Below are 20,496 nucleotides of genomic sequence, written 5' to 3'. Positions count from 1 at the left end.
TGGTATCACATGCTTCCTGGTACATACAAGGAACTGCTCACCTTGGACAACATACAAGGTGACTTCTGACATCTTTCTTGTTGTCTCGAAGTGAAATTTTCCTCACTTCCCTTCCCACATCTGCTCAGCCATTTAGCCAGCAAATTTTCACTAGTGCACACCATGGACCAAGCTCTGTGCTAGACAGTGAGGACCAAGAAGTGAGTCCCACAGAGTCACTGCCAAAACGAGGCTCCCAGTCCAGGAGGGAAGACGGACAAGCAGACGAGCACCTGCAGAGAGGGTGAGACACGTGATGATGCTTGGGCAAAGGAGCTATGGGACCACATGGCCTTGCATAGCCAACTTCTGCTGGAGGTCATATAGAGCATCCTCAGAGAGAGTGACTTATGCTCCAGCTGAGAGCTCAGGTCCAACAGAAAATTAGGAGTTATCCCTGTACAAACTTGGGGTAATGAGGGACGAGAAAACAAGGATGGGGCTATTCCAATGGAGAACAGCACTGTGAAGTGCTAGATGAGGGGGCATGGTGTGTTTGAGGAACAAGGAAAAATGGGTATGATGAAAGCAGAGAGCAAAAGGAGAAGTTGAGGTGATGCCTCCATAGAGGTAGGCAGTAAGCTATGCTGAGGGCCAGGTCAGTTTGTTTAGGAGCAGTTGGTCACTGCGCCGCGGGCAGTGGGAAACAGTCGAAAGTATCCAAACAAAAGAGTAACATGATCCAATTTAAAAAAACAATGGAACTGCATTGAGTGGGAGGAGTGGGAGATTCAATGTGGGGAGAACAGTGTATCGGTTTCCTGAGGCTGCTGTAACAAATTACCACAAATTTGGTAGCTTAAAAGAAATTTATTTATTCTTTCACAGTGCTGGAGGACAGAAGTTTGAGATCAGTCGCAGTGGGCTGAAATCAAGGCAGCGGGAGGGCTGTGCTCTCTCCAGAGGCTCTACTGGGGAATCCACTCCTTGCCTCTTCCAGTTTCTGGTGGCTGCCAGCATTCATTGGCTTATAGCCCCATCACTCCAGTCTCTGCCTTCACCTTCATATCACCTTCCCTATGTTTCTAATCTCCCTCTGCCTTTTCCCTATAAAGACACTTGTGATGACATTTAGGGTCCATTGGGACAGTCTAGGATAATCTCCTCATCTTAAAATCCTTTTAAACTCTACTGTATTATTGGTGGGAATGTAAAATGGTGCAGTCACTATGGAAAACAGTATGGAGGTTCCTCAAAAAATTGAACATAGCATTACCATAAGATCCATCAATTCCACTTCTGGGCATATACCCAAAAGAATTGAAAGTGGGAACTTGGACATACTTTTGTACTCCCATGTTCATAGCAGCATTATTCACAATAGCCAGAGATGGAAGCAACCCAAGTGTCCGTACATAAATGGGTGGATGGATGAACACATAAACAAAACGTGGTATATCCATACAATGGAATATTATTCAGCCTATAAAAGGAAGGAAATGCTGACACATGCTACAACATGGATGAACCTTGAAGACATTATGCTAAGTGAAATAAGCCAGTCACAAAAGCACAAATACCGTATGATTCCACTTATATGAGGTCCCTAGAGTAGCCAAATTCATAGAGATAGAAAGCAGAATGGTGGTCACTGGGCTTTGGAGCAGGGATTGGGGACAAATGGGAAGTTTAAAGGGTACAGAATTTCAGGCTTGCAAAATGAAGAGTTCTGGAGATGGATGGTGCTGATGGTTGCACAATGACATGAATGCATTCAATGCCACTGAACTGTACACTTAAAAATGACTAAAATGGTAAATATTATATTGTGTATTTTACCCCAATTTAATTTTTTTAAGTCCTTAATCACATCTGCAAGAACTTTCCCATATAAGGTAACATTACAGGTTCCAAGGATGGGGGCCTGAGATTTGAGGGCCACCATTCAGGTCACTACATCCATTAGGACGCTACTGCAGTTGTCTGGAGAAGATATAACAGTGGCTTGAACTAGAGTACAGGCAGGGGGATCAATTCTAGAGCTGCTAGGAGGCACCGTTCGTGGGCTTTTGGGCAGGGGTGAGGGAGGAGTCAAGCCTGGCACCCTGGTTTCTGGCTGGGCAACTCACAGAACTCAGGAATGGGGCGAGAAGAGCAGCTGGGGTCAGGGGGGAATGTTGAGATGAGTTTTAGACACGTTCGAGGATATTCACCAAAAGCTGGGCCACGGGGGAGAGACCTGCCTACATCTGAAAACCCCATGCAGAGGTCTTTGCTCTAAATGGATGGGAGAGAGCCTGGGTCATGTAGTATATCGCTGGCATCAAGGGTCCCCACAAAGAGGAGTGACTGGAAAAGACACCTGTGCAAGTGCTGGCCATGCTGCTTACTCATCCTCTCTGGGTCCGTTTGGTTCTCTGTAAAAGTGAAGGAAACAACTTGAACAAATCCACATGGCACTGACTACGTACCCCTCACTGTTCTTCATGCTTCACAAATATTAACTAATTTAACCCCTAAAAAAGTCTCAGAGATGGGCACTATTTTTGTCATCCCCATTTTATGAACAAGAAAAGAAAAGCACATAGAGGTTAACTCACTAACCCAAGGTCACACAGCCACTCATAGACAAAGCCTGGATTTGAACCCAAGCACTCTGGCTCCAGTTTCTGCACTCTTAGCCAATACCCTATGTTGCTTCTCTCTTCTTAAAAAAAAGCCCCTTCCCCAAGCCAACTCCAAAGCCAACAGCAAACCCCCCAATAACTAATTCAGCTGATGTGAGTTTCTTACTGAAAATGAGCCAGGTGACGTGATGGGCCAGGTGATCATCTGATGCTCAAGTCCAGGTGAAACACGGAGCCCCAGGGATGGAGACCCTCTCTTTACCTCAAGATGGCCATTTTCCTCAAAATACAGCTAACTGATGAGGAGAGGTGACTGAGGACCAGGAAATGGCAGATAATGTCTAAGATCCCTCCCTAAGCCATCAGAGTTCCATTCCAACAGTCTGATCACCTTCCAGGGAGAGGAGGGACCCAGCAAGAATGGCAGCCATGTGGACTGGGGCTGGAGAAGCATCCTGGGAGGTCCCTTGGTGTTAGAAGCAACTAGAAGTGTGCTGAGCCACAGAAGAGGAGGGAAGCTGGGAGGAGTTCAGGCCTCAGACCAGAGCAGGCATGGAAAGACACAGAGGGCTCAGGCATAGGCTGAGGAGATATAGAAGGAGAAGAGTTGAGGCAAAGAGGTGAGGATCATGGTTTGCTCCAGTAGCGAGCTGGGCATTTGTGCCAACTGAGGCTGGGAGCACCAAGGGAGTAGGATAGCAGGACCAGGCCAGGCCATAGATGCTGAATGACAATGCCCTCCCTGCTCCCCCATAACCATCTGTTATGAATCATCCATCTTCCCACTCCAAGCCTTCCTCCGGGCCCTCACACCTTATTTCCCACCATTAACAGAGCCCGGGCACCAGGAGCCCTTGGCGAGGAGACTCATCAGAGGAGGGAGTGAGGGGGGTGGTGACCCAAATGGGTCAAGTCAAACTTCCCCCCGGGCTTGGAGGGAAAAGTCTTCATGTAACGAAACTTTAGAACGCCAACAAAAAACATTGGCGAAATGGCTGAAATAAAATGGTGGTTTCCTGAGAGCTGCCTAGATCTTCGGTGGGGGCCCTGGAGATGTTCATCCAGGTCAGACTCAACAGTATCTCGTCAGTGTCTTCCCTGCTGAAGCTTCTAACATCGTTAAAGAACACAAAACATAAGATACGATCAGAGCAAGGGCTTTTTACCCTGCTGAATGCCCACTAAACTGTTTTTGTCACCAGCGAAATAGGGGATGTCCAAGTTTTGGTCCCCAAACCAGAAAGAGTGGGTGTCTCAAGTAACACAGGGGGGTTTTAGTACGGTTCCCGTGGGGACTCTAGGGGCCCGCTTCGCTCTTGGTGCTGACATACCCCCACTCCACTCCCGGCCCCTGCCTTCTCCTCTCTCCCCTCCTCCATCAGCCTCTCTCATCTCCTCTGTCAGCCTCTCTCAGTCCCAGCTCCTTCTCGATCCCCCATTTGCAGAGGGGGTCTGCCGACAGGGAGTTCCCATCTCTCACACCTAAAGTCAAGGCTCGCCACTTTACTGTGCCTAAAACTCTCCTGAGCAATTCATCAAGGCCCCACCCTCAGAGGTGTGGGGTGAAGCCCAGGGACCTGCATTTCTAACAAGCGTCCCAGGTGATTCTGACTCTCCTAGATTCATGTGTGGACTAGAATCTCCTGGAGGACAGAGATCTTGTCTTGCACCTCTCGATCGTGCACTCAGTGTGCACACTCTCACACACATTCCCACTGGCTCACACTGAGCACTCACACACTCATAGGTCAGAAGGCTGCAGGACACACAGTAGGTACTCGATACTCTGTGTCCAACCAATCCTGGAGTGGTTGGAGCCCGTGAAGGCATGTGTAATTACCTTCAAGCCCCTCCAAACACCTCACCTGCTATCTGACAGCTTCCCATCCAGAAACCACACAGTACAGTAAAAAACAGAAAAAAGAAAGCCGTTAGACCCCAGTGAATGTTATTTTTAATGAAAGTGGTACATTTTGACTCACGATGTTGAAACCAGATTATAAATGAGTCATCGGTGAATCAACCACAAGGAGCCTTTATGAAGGTGATTTACAGGAGGACTCTGACGTCTGCTGTCCCTTCACACGCTTCGCAGAGATGCTGTCAGGCTTGGAGTTGGTCTGGGGCATCTGCTGCCGAGTCAGCTCAAAAGGATGCTGTGTTGTCACCAGTGGGATTCCCCAGCCAGCCGGCACTGCGGTCCCACCCACAGAACTAAGGCAGCCATCACTGAACAATGCTTGTGGTTACATCATAGCTGCTGGCTTCCAGGTAGTGACTAGTAGATACTGGGGAGAGTCACAGGCCATCTGTTGCTCCCTGCTCCCAGACTCTTCCCTAATGCCCACATCCCCTCACCTGGTCATCAAGAGGCTCAGTAGGAGGGCAGAAAAGTGAGACTTAAAGGTGAACAGACCTGGGCTTGAGTCCTAGGTCTAACGGAATGGCCACAAAGAGTCAGGCAACAGCCTCATGTTGCTCGTGTCTGAAATGTAAACATTATCACCTACCATGCCTCCCTTGCAGGAACCTTGCAAGGTTCTCGTGGGACCGTGCGAGTGAAAGTGTCTTGGAGACTGTCACAGGCCATACCAAGGTAAGCGGCCAGCACAAGACGAGAAACCTGCCGTCCGAATATGCTTTCACTAATTGGCAACCTCTGCCTGGAGCAGAACTGGGCACCTAGATCAAGGGGAAAGAGCAGAGCAGGGTGTGGTTAAATGCTCCTTCATCTCCTCCCCAGAAAAGAGACACCATTGCTCATTTTTCTCCTCAGAAAACAGGAAATGGAGGCCAGAGGGTAAATCCACACGCAAGTATACTCTGGCTCCCCAGCCAACAGGGAGGCTGCCCAGCGGCCGATTTATAGTCCCAGACTCTCCAGGACATTATCCGGTACGTTCCAAAGGAGGACTCTTCAGGCCATCTGGGGGAGCGTAGCAGGGCTCCCAGCTCCTGGCTGCTCAGAACGGCCTCCACGGGGGTGGGAATCAGCAGCCAAGAGAATGCCTTGACAACCCCAGGGACAGGAGGCTCACTTGGGTGGGACCGTGAATCGTTGACCAATCCAGCAACCCAGAGCAGCCTGGTCACCTGGGGACACTGTGTTTAGAGAGCAGGGTCCGCCATGAGCAAAGCTGTGGTTCATGTACTGTAACTACTCAGTAAATGTTAACTATTAAGCATGTGACCAAAAAAAAAATCCCCAAAGAAGGTGAAGAATTCATTAAATCTGCAAAAGAGAGAAAGAGGGCAGGGGAGAAGAAGAAACTCCTTGGCAGAACTACTCGAACCCTTCTTCTATACACCACAGATGCATGACCAGTACCAGAGTTAAAGAGAAAAAGAAAAAAAAACAGGCTTTTAGAGTCAGACAAATCAGCGCTTGAATGCCTACCTTCCCCTTGCTGGTCCTGGGTCCTTGGAGAGGCTGTTTATTTTCCCAGGGCCTCCATTTCTTCAGTGGCCATCCTCACAGGATTGCTGTGAGAATTAAGCAGAATCAAGTATGGGTTATACCTAAGGTGTCCGGAACACAGTTAACACTCAATAAATGTTGGTTTCTTTCTGTTGAGAATTGCAAAATATGGCCACAAATTCTTCCTACCTTGGTAAGCACGCCCCCTGGCAATGATTTAGCTACTACTCCCATCAAGAATTGAAATCTATTTCCCTTATCCCTTGAATCCGGGCTAGCCTCTAACTTGCTTTGATCAACAGAATTTAGCAGAAGTAACAATGTGTGACTTCCAAAGCCAGCCCTTGCAGCTTCCACTTTCGCCCTCTGGAACTGCTGCCCTGGGGCCACCATGCAAGGAAGCTGCTAGCCTGCTGGAATAGGGGAGGCCACATGGAGGAGAAGTGAGATCCCCAACTTGACCGCCAGCACCAGCTGCCAGACTGTCAGAGAGGCCATCCTGAGATGACCTTCTAGCCCAGGTGAGCCTCTGGCTGAATTAAGTCACATGAGTGAGCCCAGGCAAAACCAGCAGAGAAACTGCCCAAGTCAACCCATAAAATCGTGAAAAATAATAAATCCTTGTTTTGTTAAGTTACTAAGCCTTAGGCTGATTTATTATGCAGCAAATTCTTACTGGAACACCTTTCCTATCCCCACCTCCAAAATATCTATTCCCTTGGGTCCTCTTGGATTTCCCCTAACTGCACCCGGCAGATTATTTGTGAAAAACTGAGAATTTATAGGGCCCAGGAGCTGTGATCAGCCTGTCAGAAAGTAATTTTCACGCCCACACGTTACAATAGTTTATCAATCAAACAATTAGGCAGCATCTAGCAACTTAAGGTTGATAATTAGCAAGTCTTCCGTTTACCTTTAAGGTAGATCACAAATTCAGCTATTTATGCCCACTTCCACCACAATCTCTTGCCTAGGTAATTGCAGCAGCCTACTAATTGGTCTCTCCCTTCGAATTCTGTCACCCTGCACATTGCCATTCTCCACAGTGAAGCCAGGCGGAAATTTGAAATGTATCCACTCGTGCAACAAAAATTTAGTTTTGATCAGAAACTTCCATCTCCATGGAGTTTATGTTCTAGTGACATTTTAAAAATGAATAAGTAAATTAATAAATAAAATATATAGTGATAAGTGAATTAATAAACAAAATATGTGGTGATAAGTGCTAAGAAAAAAATGAAGCAGGAAAGGTGGAGGGAAAAGGTGTTGTTGGGAAGGGTTGCAATTTTAGATAGGGCAGCCAGGGAAGGCGTCAATGAGACAGTGACGTTTGAATAAAGACCAACGGGAATAGCAAGTGTAAAAACCCTGAAGTAGAACCATTCCTGGCACATTTTAGAAGTAATAAAGAGGCCATTGTGGCCATGGCACAATAAGAAGGGGGAGAGTAATAGGAGGTGACTTCAGACAGGTAACAGGGAAGCGAGGTGGAGAAAGTCAGATTACATAGCACCTCACAAGCCAATGTAAGGACTTGGGCATTTGCTCTAGTGACATGGAGAGCCACTAATGCATTTTTATCAAAGTGATGACATGATCTAAGGTACATTTTAACAGTACCCTTCTAGACAATGTATTGAACACAGACTGAAGAATATTCTGGGATGACTCCTCTAGCATAATTTTTGAACCTTCCCAAATTCCACTATGAAAAATAGATAGTACAAGTAGTACAAAAGAGCAAAACCAAAACTTCATGAATAATATGTACCACAAAACTAACTGACAAAGTATCCCCATGATGCCCAAAACATAAGGGGGTGGGGACAAACCACCAACAGATTCAAGATTCAAGACCTGAGTAGTATTAACATCTTTACACGAGGAAGCAATGAAGAGAGTCAGGGATCTGATGATCCCTGAAAAATCCCAAAATACCCAACAGGTACTCAACGGAAATCTGAGACAGCCAATTTGAGAACAGCAGCTAAAACTGGAAGGGTTTTGCCCACTCAAGTAATGGGTGAATTCAAGGGGTTTGCTGTCTGAAAAGGCTAGAACAGTCTGAGACAGAGGAAGGAGACAAATGGAGGGGCCACCTGAAAAGGGTAAGGGGAACAGAGCGTAGAGACCTCAGAAAGTAAGCCACCATGTTCTTGAACACTGCATGAAAACAACCAAAGAGGAAACTCTAGAGCAATGAAGTTAGAGAAGCCAAGTGGAAAGACATCTTCTAGAGATGCAGAAAAACTAATTTCATGTAAAAATTTTCAACACAAAAGAATAACAGACAAAGTTATTCAGGAAAAAAGGTGAAAGTCACAGAATCACATCCCTACAGACCATAAAACATACCGGAAACATGCCCACAAAACAAATGAAATCTACAACTCATTTCAAAAAACTCTAAAAGAATGACATGAATCAGAGCTAGAAAACTCAGAAGTAAAAAGATAGAATCCAGGAAAGTATTAGGAGTTTTTTTAATCATATAGCAAATTAGATCAAATTAAAAAGAAGACCAGAGGGGCCAGCCCAGTGGCACAGTGGTTAAGTTTGCACATTCCACTTTGGCGGCCTGGGGTTCGCCAGTTTGGATCCCAGGTGTGGACCTACACACTGTTTATCAAGCCATGCTGGGGCAGGCATCCCACATATAAAATAGAAGAAGATGAGCACAGATGTTAGGTCAGGGCCAGTCTTCCTCAGCAAAAAAGAGGAGGATTAGCAGCGGATGTTAGCTCAGGGCTAATCTTCCTCAAAAAAAAAAAAAAAAAAACCAGAGTTGTGATATTGTGATACAATAAGAAACATATATTTGGTCTTCATCCCCAGTAGAGCTCCTAAAACCTTTGTAATTTCCTGAGTGATAGGAGTGAGAGGAGCATCTTTTGTTATTCTTATTAAGCCCCTTTCAAACATATCTGAATTTATGCTAATGAGGTGGCTCTTGGTGGGCCCCTAGATAACTTCAGGATGAGGGCTGGTTACCAAAGGAATCAATCATATTATTAGAGGATTGGAACTTTCAGCCCCACTTCCCAACCTCTGAGGAGGGGAAGGGGACTAGGGATTGAGTTAATCACCAATGGCCAATGGTTTAATCAATCACGCCTATGTAATAGAATCTCTATAAAAACCTAAACGAAGGGGTTCAGAGAGCTTCCAGCTTGGTGAACACATCCATGTTCCAGGAAGGTGATACACCCCAAACTCCTGAAGGATAGAAGCTCTTGCACTTAGGACACTTGCAGACCTTGCCTTATGTACCTCTTCATCTGGCTGTTAAATAAGTGTTTCCCTTGATTCCATGAGCCATTATAGCAAATTATTGAACCCAAGGAGGGGATCATGGGAATCCCCAATTTGTAGCCAAATCAGACAGAAGTGTGGGTAATCTGGGGACTCACTACTTGTGATCGGCATCTGGAGTGGGAAGCAGTTTTGTGGGACTGAGCTGTGGGGTCTGCACTAACTCCAGGTAATTAGTGTCAGAATGAATTCAATTGTTGGACACCCAGTCCATAGAGAACTGACGAATTGATTGGTGTGGGAAAACCCACGTTTGATGTCAGAAGTATTGTGAGTAGAAACAGATCACAGTAGTAGTAAGAGCACATAAATCCAGCAGATTATGCCTTAAGAGAAATAGAAAATGCAAAGAAAAAAGTTAAATCAAAAGAAATGAAGAAAGAATGAAAACAGATTTGAGACAAAGTACCAAATATAGCTGATAGGCAAAGAAGATCCAACATTTGTATAATAGGAGACTCTAACACAGAAAACCAAAGCAAGGAACAGAACAAAAACTAAAAATGATAAATCAAGAAAACTCTTCTAAAATTAATCAAAAATTTGAGAAATATATAAAAAGTCAAAATCAACCCAAAACAAGTAATACCAAAATATATTCTGGTAAAATTTCTAGACTTTAAAGAAAAACATAAAGTCCCTTGGGCATCCAGGCAAAAAGACCAAGCTACTTTCAAGGGAAAGAAAGTCAGATTGTCATCACACTTTTCAACAGCCACACTTCGTGCCAGGAGAATACATGGAAAGAAGGTGAGGATGGAAGCAGGGAGAATTGATGGGAAGCAGAACCAACAGGATTTACTGATGGATCAGATAGGGATGCAAGAGAAAGAAACGAGTCAAAGACGACCTGAGCAACTGGAAGGATGCAGTTGCCATTTGATGACATTGAGTAGACTGTGGGAGGAGGAGGCTTGGGGAAGGGAATAAGCTAATAGCTTATACATATCACATTTTCAATATCTATTAATAATCCATGTGGAGAACTGTGTAGGCATCTATATTAAGAACCTGGAATTCAGAGGTGAGGTCTGGGCTAGAAATATGTATTTAAAAATCATTAGCATATAGAAGCTGTTTGAAGTCATGAGTCTGGATAAAATCAATGAGGGAGTGAGCATGGAGAATATTTCCCTGTTCAAAACCTCACATTGGTTTACAATAAAATCCAAATCCCTTATCACAGTCAACAAACCCTTCATGTGGCTCTGTCTCTTTTCCTATCGCTCCCCACCTCACTGTCTTAGCTCTAGACACATAGGCCATCTTTCTGTCTCTTGAATATCTCATCCCCATCTCAGGGCCTTTGCACTTGCTGTTTCCTATGACTAGGATCTGTTCCCCTCAGATGTGAGCCTGCATCCCCACATCATTCAACTCTCTGGTTAAACGTCAGCTCCTCAGAGAAGTCTTCTGACACCTTTTCCAAAATATCTGCCCCAACCACACCTGTCTCACTCTCTAACCCCTAATCTGCTTTAATTTTCCATCATTTTCAGATTGTCTTTTCCAGTTTTTGCTGCTGCATTAATAAATTACCTCAAAACTTAGCGGCTTAACACAACCATCTTATTCTGCACACAGATTCTGTGGATCCGGAATTTGGACAGAGAACAGAGAGGATGACTTATGTCTGTGCTACAACGTCTGGGGCCTCAACAGAAAAGACTCAAAGGCTGTGGTGACTCGACAGCTAGGGTTTAGAATCATGTGAATGCTTGTTCACTCATATATCTGGCATCTGATACAGACTAGGACTGCAGACCCATGGTCTACATGTGGCCTCTCCATGTGGCTTGGCTTCCCCACAGCAAGGCAGCCACAGGATAGTCAGACTTCTTCCTTGGTTACAGAACCCAAAAGCATTGTCCCAGCAAACAAGACAGAGCAGCAGTGGCTTTTGTGACCCAGCTTCAGAAGTGGCACAGCATCACTTCTCTCCTACTTTACACTGGTCAAAGTAGCCTCAAGTCTGTGAGGAGGAGGGATGAGACTCTGTCTCTTAATGGGAAAGGAATCAAAGAATTTTGAGGGTATGTTCTGTCACATTGCCCGAGACATAGTCTCAGCGTTGAGCTATTCTTCCTAAGCCTGTTACCAGCCGCCTGTTGAAAGAATTGATTGTCTCCTTAATGTTCCTCTGTTGACCTGTGAATGTCTTGCTGCATCTCCCCCTACCCCTAACTATCTGAATTCTCAGCTGCTCCACTATATATCAAGAAGTCTTCACTTGATATAAGATCCTGACTCCCGAAATGGAGTACACAGGATCTCCCTCTGTACAGCAGGGCTTCTAAATCTGTCAACAGCCCCTCCTCCATGATGGATGGTCCATCTCCAGTTTACAACCTGGTCCCTGTTAATCCTCTGTAACTTCTTGTCAGGACTCCTTAAAGGGATGAAATATTTTTCTGAACGTTGAAAACTCTGCAAACACACAAGAGAGGAGTTATTAAACAAGCTCACAGTGGCTTCTTCACAATACCATTTGATTGAAAATAGTTGGACAAGGAAAATTAATCCCAGACTGAACTGAGGACTCATTTTCCAAAATGGGAAGAAATGCTTCTCCTTCCACCATCAAAGCCCCTCAAAATGCCACCAAGATTGTTGAATAACACTGACTTGAGACAGGAAACCAAACAACTGGAAATCCAGCTGCCCCTGGTTTATTCATATTTACGCCTACAGATTCACCCTTCGGCCTGGGCAAGCTTGACTCAAGAGAAGAGTTTCATGCGCCTGAGCACCTAGCACCGGATTTTAGAAGCTTCACGTTGCACTGACTGACAAGAATTTCTGTTGGAGCAAACCTAAGGGTGTCCATGGAATTGTGTGAAATAGTGGGACAGAAAGAGGCAGGGACCACATCCCAGAGGGAGATCAAATGAAGCAAAACAAAGGAAGAGAAGGACTAGACCCAAACCCAGACCCCACACACAGCCTAGGACACGGCTCGGGTTGTCTGGAAGCAGTTCCCAGACAGAAACCTCAGTGTGATGAATCAGTTTCCTTGGACATAGAGGGGATAAAGAGTCTGCTGTAGAGACAGAGCATATTTATTCAAGGAATGGCTGTGAGAATCGGGTATGGGCAGAGGTGGGGGTGGAGTATGTGGTGGCAAAAAGCCACCATGAATCCCCAGTCTAGACACTGAGCCCATAATGCCCAGGGAGAAGCAAACGATCTAAAAGAGAAGGCATGCTGGGGAGAAGCCAGTTGAGCCTGGCTCTGAAATGACTGGTTGTGATACCAGAGTCAGATACTGCAGACGAGTCTTTGAAAATCACAGAGAGGAGAAAATAGAGATGATTTTAAGATAAATGTTAATAGAAGCCCAAGTCTTCTCTCTTATAAATCAAATTCCATTGTAAACAATGCCATAAAAAATGTCTACACCTCTAAATAGCGAAGATTTCCAAGTCTTAGAAGAAGGCCCCCTTATATGAAGCAACACAAACACAATGAGTGTGAAAGCAACACTTAGACAACCTTGAATTATTCAGGACCATCATCAGTTATAAAACAGTGTTGACACTGACTGAGGACACGCATCCCAAGCCCAGAAAAAGAGAGAACATCACCATTTGGCCAGCAGTGACCTACATGATACATTTTTAAAAGATAAGACTTTTCCTCTTTTACTACCCACCATCCCTCAAAGGTAGGTCCCAATTCCTCTTCTGTGACCAGCCCTACAAATACCTGATAAATGCCAGGCTGCTTTGGGCTTCAGGGGCTAGGACTCTAGGCCACATTCTTTTTAAGTGTTTTCATACTGAAGAAATACCCACAACTCATACTTTTATCACATTTTCATGCTTACGAGGCATTTTTACCTATGTTATCTCAACTGATATCTCTGCATGTGATTCTCACGTAAAGTCAGTGTGGCACAGTTTGGTCTGACTCACACATACGTGCCCTTCGCCAGATCCCTTCTGTCACTCCTTGGAGAGGGGGAGGCGGTGAAAGGAATGAGAACACTCTCCCTACCTGGCCTTGCTTTGGACCAGGGCCTCCTCATCCTCTGAGAAGATAGACAAAAGTGCGTAAGGTGTCTAAGGGCTGAGGTGCCACCTGGGTGGGCAGGAGGGACCACATAACAGGGCTTTTGTGGCAGGGATCGGAAGAGGGAGGGAGCTAGGGTGGGGAAAAGGGACTCAGTCTCCAGGTTTGCGGGACTATAGATGATTGGGGGTCCCAGAAGTTCTGAAGGCAGTGGCAGGGGACAAGGAGCAGCATGAGGGGAGTATCTGAGACAAATCCTAGTGGTAGGGCGGGACCAGAGAGCCAAGCCCAGCTCTGAGAAGGGGAGGCAGCTTGCCCCAGGAGGACCCCTACCTGACTGGGATGTGGAATCTCACTGCCTTCCCCGGAGTACGGTCAACATTCTGCCAGTGCTTCCATTCCCTCCACCTCGATGCCAAATGGCTCAGCTACCCTACAACCTCCGAAACACTTGTAAACCCTATGGGACCCTGGACCCCCAGCCTAATGGGAGGAAGAGGTTCCACTCCTGCTTTTTGGGGTCAGATGGGCACACTTGAGAGCACTCCAAGCTAGGGACAGATGGGAGTGGACACCACCTTTCCATTGGCTATATCATCATCATCATTAATATTATTCCATCTTTACTGATATGTTGTTAAGGCCCAAAGAAGTTAAAGGACTTGCCAGGATCTCATAGCTGGTGAGTGACAACTCCAGTTCTCTGACTTTTAGGCTCTGATTATTTTTTTATACCATTGTCCTGCTCCAAGTGTAAATAACCCCAACCACTCGGGTCTCCATTTGTTCACTTGTAAAATGAGGGAGGCTCTATATCTCTCTGTTCCCCCACTACCCTGGCCCCATGGTTCTAGCCTGGGTCCCTGCCTTGGCAGACATCACATGCTCCCCGCATGTCTCCTGCAGAGTGAGTACCGTCCCTCTGAACACCCTTGGCCTCCTCTCAACGTGTTTCCTTTGTCCCTGTCATGGGCCTGTTTTATAAGGTGAGAGACCTCCTTTTCATAATGAAGCCCTTTTAATACTGAAAAAACGTCAAACCTTTGCTTGGAAAGAGTCCCCGACACTCACAGGTTACATAGAGTTCCCTGGAAGCTCATAGCGTTTCCACGCAGCCCAGGTGCAGTCGCCCAGGACGTGTTTTGGAGAGAGGGACTATTTTGTGACCAGACAGAAGAGCCCTCTTCTGTACTACGTCTGTGAAAGTAGCAGCTGTGCTGTGTTCCTCCGTCCAGGAAACCGTTGAACAGCTCAGAAAATTCAGAGAAAAGCAACAAAGATGATTAATGAGCTAGAAAAGCAAGTGACAACCTTGGGAAAACGCATAGGCCGAGTTGGATGGGTATCATGCGTGCGAGAGGGAGCTGGCCACAAAGAAAGAGAGGAACTATTCAGCTGGGCCCCCAGGAGGATTAGTACTATAGGAGTAATGGCAAGGAAATGGAGAGGAAGGGAAGACGTCAGCTGAATACCAGGAACAACGCCTCACGCAGGGCACCCCATCCCCTGGGACAGGGAAGGAGAGCGCCTTGCTTTAGTTGCATCATGGAAGGCCAGACTCAGCCTTGGAGAACTGAGCTTCAGGCCAGCGTGGTAGAGCAAGGAGAGCTTTGGAGAGCCCCCGGGGCCCTGAAGAGCCACAGCTGGATATTTACAGCCCCGCGGGGAGTTAGATCTTTGGGCAGGAGTGGCTGGCTAAGGAGGTCCCGCAACAGCCAACGAGCAGCCCAGGCACCTGAACTTCTTGTGAGCCGGCCTCCCCCCAGGGTCCAGCACTCCTGCAGCCCACGCCCCCTGAATGGTCACTGTGATTTATGTGAGAATAGCCCTCCCCACCATCCACCAGGGACCTTGGGAACAAGTCTTCCTTTCTTGGTCCACTGAAGTCACTGGAACCCATTAGTGAAGTTTCATCCCCATCCGTAAATCACCGCCTTAGTCATGCAGCAGAACTCTTAAACAACTGAGGGTGTTTGTTTTTAATTCCCTTAGACTATGAAGCATATATGCAAACACTGGCCTGAAAGCAGCCTTTGTTCCCATTGTTCTTGCACACACAATCTCCCAGGCTCTACTTTCCTGCAGTGAGCTGCCAACGCCACAGGGCTCTTGGGTGTGTTACAGTACAACGGACAGGAAGGGTTGCCACGAGGCTGCAGCCAGGGAGGGAGGCCCTGTTAAATCTGGAAACCTGACTTGTGTCCATCACCTGAGCCCAGATGCAGGTTATTTTTGCACCAGCCTCTGACCCCAGACACCCTGCCCTCTCCTCTTACACACCCTCCTCCACGGCCGCTGCTTCCACCTGTTGCCTTTCTGTCACCGTCAGTCTCAGAAGTGTCTGCCCTACACAGACTCTGAGCCCCGGTTGTCTCATTCCCCACCACTCCCCCTCTCCCTCGCAGGCTCGTTTCTGAAAGTCAGCAGCACCATGAGGGGTTTCTCTTTAAGCCGACACCAAACTTTCACACTTGGCAGTGTTCTTCAATCCGGGGATGCCTATCAGAAACCCTCGGGGTGGCGTTTTGGGGAGAGGCTCAGGCACACATCTCATCTGGGGAGATGTGCTTGGTTAGAGATGATGGTGCCCGGAGCCATGGGACTCCTCACCCTAGCTCTTTAGAAATTTGTTCCGTCTAAGAGACGCCACTTAACCTCTCCAGAGGTCATTTTCCAGATAGTATATCACACCTAGCACAATTCTATGCAGAGGCAGAAGACTCGAATAATTTTGCACGCAGAGAATGTGCATGTATTTCCAACTTTCCTGTACTCAATGAAGATTTATTCAATAGACATGTGTTTTCTGCCTAACTGGAGCACAGAATTGTGCAAATGATAAAACTCGAAGGCTCAGCGTATTGAAGAAATATGCCAAACATGACAGACTGTGATGAGTGCCAAGGCCAAGTTTCAAACCCAGGCAATCCCACCTGAGTCTAAAGCCTTTGATCTTTCAGTTATGTGCTATGTTCTGCAGTGAGTCCAACAAAATGCTTGTTTCCAGCCCCTAGGACCGAACTCGCCGGGAATGGACTGTAATCATGGCTGGGCCCAGGGCTCAGACCGTGCTCTCAAGGGCCTTTCTCTTTCTAGGCCCTGCTCTGTTTTTGTTATTTGTTGTCATTCCTAGGCAGGTTTTCCTCCAAGGAAGGAAAACACTGCACATCCTCACTGAGCAGCCCAGAGGAAAGAAGCTCCAGCAACAGTCTAGGGTTGGGTCTCACAGAGCCAGTTTGTGTCAACATGCTCATCCCTTAACCACTCCCTGGGTTTAGAAGGTTGGAATATGCTGAGGGGCCAGGTCTGGATGCTACAGTCGCCCCTGAGCCTGGGGAGAGGTCACACTGTTTACAGAAAACTGAGGCACAGACACAGAGCAGGCTGAAACAACTGAGGACTACCAATGGTCTCGATGAAAAATCACCAGGTAGAACCCTGGACATGTGCCGACCCCGCCCACTTCTCCTGCCTCCTCCTCAGTCTCTTCCCAGCCCCTCCATACCCCTTCCCCCAGCCCCCGTGGCCCTCCAGCTCCTGCCTGTCCTCCACCAAGCTGCCTCTGACTTCCCTGGTCTGAGAGAAGGGACCCTCCTTTGCACGCCCACTGTGTCCTGGGCTGGCCATGACCATAGCCCTTCTCAGAGTGGGTCATCATCCCCAGCTTCATTGCCTCTCTCCCCCAGGAGACTGAGTTTCTTAAGGGCAAGACCATGTCACAGAGGCCAGAAAAACACCTGGCACATAATAGATGCTCCCTGTACACAGGGAAGAGGGAAAATAGAAGAGACAGAAGAAATCAATGCATGTAAACTCTGTTGATTATTTTAGTATGAATTGTAGAAATACGAAAACATAACATGATGTCTAACTTGAGTTTTAAAATACACTTTTTCAGTAAAGGTAGGCTTGTAATAAACAACACAAAAGGACCATTCCGAAGCCTATTTGAATCACAGCTCTGATATACTATTCTTCTAACTTCTTGTTCAACCGGCACATTAAAAAAAAGCAGTAATAAATAGTTTGTGATTGGTGTACCAGAGATTAAATTGATCACGTCAGGTTTCACACTATTTTGATGCTGATATTTTCGGCAATTATTTCAAAAAGAAACAGTAAGCAATGGACATATGTTTTAAAATCTGTCTCCAAACAACAGACGTCAAGGCAATCACCCATGAGCTGGGTGCCAACTCAATTCTACCATGTGAGTTAGGGGAGAAACCACACACACACACACATGCACACGCACACACACCCTACCCAACCGAACCCACCACCATCCCTTTATTTTCGCGCTTTTGATCCTACAAATACTGCTTACGAACTTCTTACACAGCTAGCCCTCTGCCTCAATTGCCCCATTCAGCACTTGAGGAAATTGTTTTAGGCTGAATCGTGCCCCCCCAAAACTTCATATTTTTCAGTCCTAAGCCCCAGTATCTCAGGATGTGACTGCATTTGGAGACAGGGCCTTTAAAGAGGTGATTAAGTTAAAATGAGGTCATGATAGCTGGCCCCAACCCCAGAGGTCCTTCTGAGAAGGGGAGATTAGGGTGCAGACACGAACAGAGGAAAGACCATGTGAAGACAAGGAGAAGGCGGCCATCCATAAGCCAAGGAGAGAGGCCTCAGAAGAAACCACACCTGCCGACACCTTGATCTCGGACTTCCAGCCTCCTGAACTGTGAGAAAATAAATTTCTGTTGTTTAAGTCCCCAGTCTGTGGTGCTTTGTTATGGCGGCCCAAGAGGACCAACACAGATGTGCTCACTGGAGACATGGACAAGCCTGTGGTACCTGGCATCAGTGGAAACAGGAAAGTCCTCCTCCAGCTCAAAATGCCCACTCTCCTGTCTTAGTCAGCTTGGGCTCCCGTGACAGAATTACCACAGACCGGGGGGCTTAAACGACAGACATTTATTTCCTCACAGTTCTGGAGGCTGGAAGTCCGAGACCAAGGTGCCAGCATGGACAGGTTCTGGTGAGGACTCTTCCGGGCCTACAGATGGCCGCCTGCTCCCTGCCTCTTTACACAGCAGAGAGAGAGAGATCATCCCTCCGTGTCTTTTCTTACAAGGACCCTAAACACCCATGATGGGGGCTCCACCCTCATGACCAGATCGCCTCCCAAAAGCCCCGCTTCCTACTACCATCACACTGGGGGTTTGGGGTTTCAATGTGTGAATTTGGGGGGAGATGAACATGCAGTCTACAGCACCAGCTGACCTCTAAGACTTGAAATTCCTTTTAAGGGAAGCCAGCCTTTCCTTCCACAGTTTGACATAAGGCTTAAATGCAAACGAACCTACAAAACGTAATGACTGTCTCCGAATAGCAAGGAACAAACATCCCCTGGGAGGATGGAGGGGCATCCACTTTACCAACTGGATGTCCCTCCCATCTATCCACTCCTCTCCACAACGGCCCCTAGACCAAGCCACCATCCCCTGTCTTACTGAGAATGCGTCAATAGCCTCCTTTCCCCTCGTCTGACATCAGAGTGATCTTATTAACAGGAATCCCCTCGTCTCCCCACACACATATGTCTCCTGCCTCACCACTGGCCTCTTCACCCTCTCTGCCCTATAGCCTCCATGGCCTTCCTCTACTTTGTAGAGGAGGAAGACAAATCTCCTCCCCTCTAGGTCCTTCTGGCTGGGCTACAAATTAAATTGACACGAGACAGAATAACAGGAGAAAATCAAACAAAGCTTCATAACATGTATGCATGGGAGAAACCCTGGAAAACTGGCTAACTCTCAGAATGGCTGAGGTTGTCATCTTAAATACCATCTTCAGCTAAAGACAAAGGAGGATGTTGGGGGTGGGGCAGTCAGTTATGGGACATTACCAGAAAAGCACAGTAAACAAGAGTAAGATTACTACGCAGATTTAAGTCCTTGCCTTCCGCATTGATAAGAATTTCTAGAAATAAGTTCATCCTCCCCTCTTCCTGGTACAGAGAGGGAGACATCTTTACCGATGGAGATTGCCCTTACAAATGTAAATGTCTCTTACAAAGGATAACTTATGCTTCTACTTGGTTTTCAGAGCTTTTCTCATGTCTGCAGTTTTTAAAAGTAACCAGCCCAAAATAATCCTCATGCCAAAGAGACACTTTTTGGGGTGGCCAATTCTGATCTCCTACAGCTTCCTCTAATCATCCTTGCCCTCTCCCTGCTGAAACCTCAGGGCCTTTGCACACACTGGGCTCCCCCACCTCTTAGCCAGGTTAATGCCTTGCAGCCTCCATAGGGCAGCTCTGCTCCTGGGAGCCCCCATGAGACCAGCATGTGGAGAGGTGCTGGGACGGGAAGTGGAGGGTGCTTCTGCAGAAACTTCAGCATCCTCACCCAGGGTTTGGCACTGCTGCCCTTCTCACAAGGCCCAACAGTGGGTCTCAACCTTGCTGTGTGTTGGAATCACCCCACACCCAAAGACTCTGCTCTCATTATTCTAGGATGTGGCCAGGGCCACAGGGTTTTTCAAAGCTTCACAGGTGAGTCTAATATTCTTTCCAGGGTGAGAATAGCTGCTTTAAACATGCTGTGAAGATCAAGAGTGAGTTGTTTTATAGATGCTTTTTACCGAGAGTTTCCCACATGCCAATCACTGAACTAAGCACTATATGGCTTGCTTCACGGAAGGCTCACCAAAGCGATACAAGATGAGGATAATTATCTCCATCTTACAGGTGAGGAGAATCAGGCTCAGAAGGAGCAAAGAACTCACCGGAAGTCATATAGCTCATGGTGGCAGAGGCAGAGCAGGCCCCCAGGCAACCCTTCTTAACCCTTCTGAACCACTTGCCCTCCCGGGTTTTGGTCAGGCACACAGGGAATGCTGCACTTCACAATCATCTCAGATGTAAAGTATAGATGTGCCACCATGAAGGAATCACTGAGAAAATGAGGCTGAGGCATAGTAATGCATGCTTTGTTTCTGAGGTCAGACCCTGCAAATACCATGAATAATGCATAAGTGTGTCCCTCCATCATTGTAAACAAACCATATAATGCCTTCTAAACAGACCAGAGTCATGACCGTACAGAAACCAAATTCTGCAAGGATCTTCTCCAGGGATGTGTTGCTTAACTGACTCCTCTGGTTCAAGGTCATCTGCAGAAGCTTCTCAAAACCTTT

The 20,496-nt window shown here is 46.8% G+C and overlaps 1 long non-coding RNA gene across 1 annotated transcript; it reads right to left on the bottom strand.

The window, feature by feature from the left end:
* Positions 1 to 829: 829 nt before the first annotated feature.
* Positions 830 to 8,345, bottom strand: LOC103547689 (uncharacterized). Its single transcript, XR_544036.2, has 3 exons — positions 6,004 to 8,345; positions 5,117 to 5,288; positions 830 to 2,396 (listed from the first exon to the last, which is right to left on the bottom strand). It is a non-coding gene; the product is annotated as an uncharacterized lncRNA (long non-coding RNA).
* Between the last annotated feature and the right edge of the window lie 12,151 nt (positions 8,346 to 20,496).

This window comes from Equus przewalskii, chromosome 1, assembly GCF_037783145.1.
Source record: "Equus przewalskii isolate Varuska chromosome 1, EquPr2, whole genome shotgun sequence".
Lineage (NCBI taxonomy): Eukaryota > Metazoa > Chordata > Mammalia > Perissodactyla > Equidae > Equus > Equus przewalskii.
This window is presented reverse-complemented; position numbering and strand designations above follow the sequence as displayed.